This window comes from Lutra lutra, chromosome X, assembly GCF_902655055.1.
Source record: "Lutra lutra chromosome X, mLutLut1.2, whole genome shotgun sequence".
In the NCBI taxonomy this organism is placed as follows: Eukaryota; Metazoa; Chordata; class Mammalia; order Carnivora; family Mustelidae; genus Lutra; species Lutra lutra.
In genome coordinates, this window is record NC_062296.1 from 47,625,100 (window position 1) to 47,630,622 (window position 5,523).

The 5,523-nt window shown below is 38.1% G+C and overlaps 1 pseudogene; it reads right to left on the reverse strand.

Annotated features, from left to right (window-relative positions):
* Nucleotides 1–357: 357 nt before the first annotated feature.
* Nucleotides 358–2,370, reverse strand: LOC125091474 (centromere protein N-like; annotated as a pseudogene).
* Nucleotides 2,371–5,523: the final 3,153 nt, after the last annotated feature.

The following is a 5,523-nucleotide window of genomic DNA, read 5'->3' on the forward strand; positions in this document are numbered from 1 at the left end:
TGCTGCTTCTTTCCATGATTCAAGGCTTAAGCAACTGAAACTAGCTTGAAACAAGCTTGAAACAAGCAATTATAACATATCTCTCCAGGATCGAGGAGAGATAGGAGTGAGAAAAAGGACATCTTGTCACTTTTTAAAGGTCCACAATTGCTATGCTTTGCAGGGTGTGGAGGGAGAGGAGTTCACAGTGGAGGAGGAAAGAATCAGTCCCAACAATCATATAAACATTTTAAACTTGTCAATATCAAGAGTGAATTTCTAAAACACAAGTTTATAAACAGAAGCCATCCAGCTAACTGAAATGCATATGCAGTATAGTCAAGGGAGTATTGTGCTTACAAAACCACATATCTCTTATTAGAGATATCTAATTTTAAAATAATACATTCCCTTACTGGATATGCAAGTGAGCAATGGAGGAAGTGGTGCATTTGCAATACCGGCTGGTGCTAAGGATTTCAACCTGTCCAGAAGATGCGAGCAAGAGAACATTTTTAGGCACCAGAGTGGTTCTTTTCTCTCAGCCAAGATGTCTCCATTTAAGTCATTTTGAATTTTATTTCAAGCTTATTTTGTGAAAATTCTAGTCTTGGTTGAGGATAGTTTCCAAAAGTTTCTTGAGTTACTCCCTTGACTCCCTCTTTATTGTTTTTATGAATGATCACTGAATCCATGTGTATATCCAGCTCAAGTGTTCTTTCTTGTAGAAGTGTAGTTGAGCTGTGAGTTTCAAAGATCTGATTATACTGTTTAAATACAACAGACTTAAGAGAGCCCAGATGCTGGCCACTGAGGTCCATATTCACAATCTTATGGTGGTTGTTACCAACTATCAGTGCCTGACCCAGAAGGGGTATATAGCTCTTCAGCTGTGAGGGTAAGTAGGTTTGTACCAGTTTGGCTTTCTATACCATATCCCAGGCAACTTGAATCCATACTGCATTTTCCTCAGCATCTCTGAGGCAGACTCACATTTTTAAATGCTCTCTGAAGAATTTTTTTTAAATGATCTTTTGAATTGTTCCATATCAAAAAGGTCAATGTCTTCACCTGGTTCTTTACTCATCTGAAAAATATCACAAACTTTCTGGTGCCGATGAAATTAAGTATATTTGATGTCTAAAAGGTCTGTGTCATTGAGACTTGCACGCTTCTCCTCCCAAAGCAGAACCAAGTCCTGAACAAAAGATTCCTTTCTCTGTTGGAATTTTATGGTCTGAAGTTGATTTTCAGACAAAAAGTCTCAGGCTTTGAAGATTGTTGTCATTTCCGTCATTGGGATTTTCTTATTTATTTATTTGATTCCAAGTTTTTATTTTATTCTAGTTAATTAACATATATGGTAAAAATTGGTTTCAGCTGTGGAATTTAGTGACTCATCACTTACATATAACACCCAGTGCTCATCACAAGTGCCCTCCTTAACACCCGTCACCCATTTAGCCTACCCCTAACCACCTCCCTCCATCAACCCAGTTTGTTCTCTATAGTTGAGTCTCTTATGGTTTTGCTTTCCTCTCTTTTTTCCCCTTTCCCTATGTTCATCTGTTTTGGTTCTTAACTTTCAAATATGAGTTTAATCATATGGTCTTCTGGGAAGGGACTGCTGTCCTGGTTCTTAGGCCAACTTGTCCTAGTAAAAATGCACCTGCAGGGTGCAGAGGGTGGAGCTGGGTCTAAGTGGCTCCAGCTTCCATTGGGGGTGCTGGGTTGCTTACTGAAGTCTGTCAGTGTTGTTGGGGATGGGGAAAATGGTGATGTCCAGTTCTCATGTCCCCAAAGTGGGGAATTCACCTTGCCACTGTTCAGGAAACCCTCACAAGAAGAGTGAACAATCTCTTTCTTGTGTTCCTGGATTCTGTCAGATACCTGCTTTTACCCTGGCTGTGTCCTAGCTGACTGCCTGCCAGGCAACACAATACTCCTGTGTTTGATCTCAGGCAGGCAGCAATTTCAAAACTCCAAATTTTAGAGATCTGTGAGTTGTGGACCTGGGCTGATTCTCTGGGGGAGGATCTTCTCATGCTGTGGCTGATATCGGTTATTCCCAGAGAAGCAGTTGCACTACCATGCTGGGGCTTTGAATTTATGGTAAAGTGCAGCAAAAAGCTACACCAAGTTCTGCTCCCCTCAGCAGGTGTCTCTTTCTTTGCTAATGACTGTTCACCAGCTCTTTCGTCCCCCAAGAAGCTGTGCTACCTCTCCCAAATGCACTCCAAGAAGGGGAAATTTCTCTCCTAGTATGTGACTCAGGGGATCCTCAAACCGTGCTGTCCACTCCTGGACCTCTGGCCTTCTTCCACACAGGAGCACTGCTATGTTATCCAATCTCGACTCAGTAGTGGCTTGGACTTCTAAAACCTCAGACATTGAGCTCCACTGCTTATAAAAACACGGATAATCAGCTGCTCTAGTTTTTCCAGTTGATTTTTTTGGGGGATGCGTTTCTCTTGTGCAATTCCCTGTGTGCTGCTTTTTCTCTGTTTCTCTCTCTCTCTCTTTCTCTCCTCTCTCTCCAAGATCAATGCTCCATCCCCTCTGCAGCATCCATGATTCTTTTCTACCCAGAATTGGGTCTCCCCACCTCTTACCTTCCATGATGTGGCTTCTTTTCTCCCTCTAGTTCTGCAGTTTGTTCTCTCAGCATTTAGATTGATTTCTTGGGTGTTCAGAATGACTTGATATTTATCTAGTTGGGTTTGAGGGTTGAGACAAGCATAGGGTCCTCCTACTGCTCTGCCACCTTAACTCTTCCCCCAGTCATTGGGATTTTCAAGATCATCTTCTTGATAAACTCAGCAATAGTTCATTTATTTCTTTGGCAGGTCCCTCTTTGCCAGCAGTGTCTCTTCTCAGCAACTGTTCCCTTTCTCTCTCTCTCTCTTTTATATCAAAGTATAATTAACATAGAGCATTGTTAATTTTTGACATAAAATTTAATGAATCAGTAATTCTATACATTACCCAGTGCTCATCGAGGTTAAGTGTACTCTCAATCTCTTTTATCTATTTTACCCATCCCCTCACCTCCCTTCTGGCAACCACCAGTTTGTTCTCTGTATTTAAGAGTCTGGTCCTTTCCTTTTTCAGTCCTTCTTTTTCTTTGTTCGTCTGTTTTAAAATTCCACTTATGGGTGAAATTATATGGTATTTGCTTTGCTCTGACTGACTTATTTCACATTATATTGTATACCTGAAGCTAGTATAACATTATGTTAACTATTATTGAGTTAAAAATATATACATTAGTTTTAAAAATCACTTCTAGTTTCTTTTTTGAATTTTCATTTTTATTGGATAATTCACTCTTTCATTATATATTTTTGTTAAATGTCATGTGAGTTTATCAGTGGGAAACAAAAAGGGAACATAAACACATACTTAGCACATAAACTAAGTGTATGTTTGGTGACCAATCACCAAAAGAGTGAAAAAAAATGATGCAATTGGTCATTAACCATAATATACATCTGTTATTTGCATAGTAATTTATGTACTGAAGAGCTAACAGTAAAGTTTGTACTTTATTCAATTACTGACTGTCATTGTACCATGGTGAATGAAATGTGAACTGTGTGTTGTTGGGGGATTGGTATTATTTAACTAACGCATGGTAACTGGAATCTATGCATTCTAGAACTGTGCAAAATGAGGACATTTTTACTATTTGGCTTGAATACCAATCATTTTAGTATATATGTGGACATATATGTGAAATTGTCTTTTTTAACAGTCAATTATAAGCTAGTATATATTTTTTAAATAGACCATTTGTAGAGTATAATTACATCTAGATTTCAATATATGGCCTTATTTATATTGTATTAACAAACATATATTAGATGTCTGTAGAGTGAAGCAAAAAAGGCTATCTTACTGTTTTAGGCATGCCAAGGCCAATGTACGCGAGGAGAAGTCTGAGCTTTGTAGGTCCAGAATATGTTACATGAAAATGCTCACTGTTTTATGGCTCTGAGACCTACCATCAAGTTGTTCACAGTGTGGAATGGGGGAGAGGATGGACTACATTCATTGAGCCACGGACTTGGTACTGCTTAGCACAGTAAGCCTTCGAGGTGTCTTCAGTAAGCCCATAGTTAAAACTTGGATCAACCCCTTTAAGCAATCAAAGCCCAAAAGGGCAGAAAGAGCCTGACTAGTGCATTTAGCAGATATTTATTGAATAGGTATTAAATAATAGTAAGTGCTAAGCACTGGGGAATAAAATATCAACAGACAATGTCCCTGGCCAAATGTAACTTAAAATCTATTTGAAGAGACAGACGATACCAAGAAAACATAAAAATATGATTATACATTGTGATAAGAATATTAAAGGGAAAGGGAAATTGGATGTAATGTAAAAGAAGGGAGAGAAACATATTTACTTTAGAAAGGGTGGTTAGAGAAGAAATCTGTGAAAAGATCACATTTAAAGACAGACTTAAGGAAAAAGAAGTCAGCCACAAAGGAAATGGGTTGTACTTTCTATAAAATGTATGTAAACTATTCTAGCTACATAGAGGTCAACAAACTATAGCTCATGGCCTGAATCTGTCCATATATAACTTTTTTTGGGGGAATACAGTCAAGCTAATTTATTTATTATCCATAGCTGCTTGATATTATAATAGCATAGTCAAATAGTTGTAACAGAAATTGTATGACCCAAAAGTTTAAAATAATTACTGTTTGTTGTTTAAAAAAAAAATGTTTGCCAGTCATTCAGCTAGAAAGTAAGAATAATGTCATATGATGAAGTTGAAAAAGTAGGACAGAATAAAATCATTCAGGACTTTAGCAACAGAGAGGGAGAGAGAGAGAGAGAGAGAAATGGAGAGAGACAGAGAATTACCTTGTGTTTAGTTATTTTTCAAAATCTGCTATACAATGGGAAGTAGGAAATGTAGGAAGCAAAGGAGTGTTATGATCCAATTTATATTTTAGGAAGATCATTCTGACATTTGATTTTAAATCATAGTATAGAAATAGTAAAAGACCATTATGCCCACTATAACTAGAAAAAAAAAAAAACCCCGAAACAAATAAAATACAAACATCAAGAATTTCTAGATCCACATATGATATAGAAAATTGGAAAAGGGGGCACCTGGGTGGTTCAGTCAGTTGAGTGACTGCCTGCAGCTTGGGTCATGATCCCAGTGTCCTGGGATTAAGCCTTGCATTGGGCTTCTTACTCAGCTGGGAGCCTGCTTCTCCCTCTCCCTCTGTCTGCTACTCCCCCGATTGTGCTCTCTCTCTGTCAAATAAATAAAATCTTTTAAAAAAAGTTGGAAAATGTCAGGATAGCCACCTTTAGAAAAGAAGATACAGAGGAGAAGATGGTGGAGGAGGAGGAAAATACTAGGCTTGGTCTCATCCCACGAATACAACTAGATAACGATCAAATAATCCGCGATATACCAGAAATAAATCTGAAGACTAGCAGAACAAACTCCACAACTAAAGATAGAGAAGAAGATAGGAAATGTGGAGACTATAGCTTGGGAGAGAAATGGATTT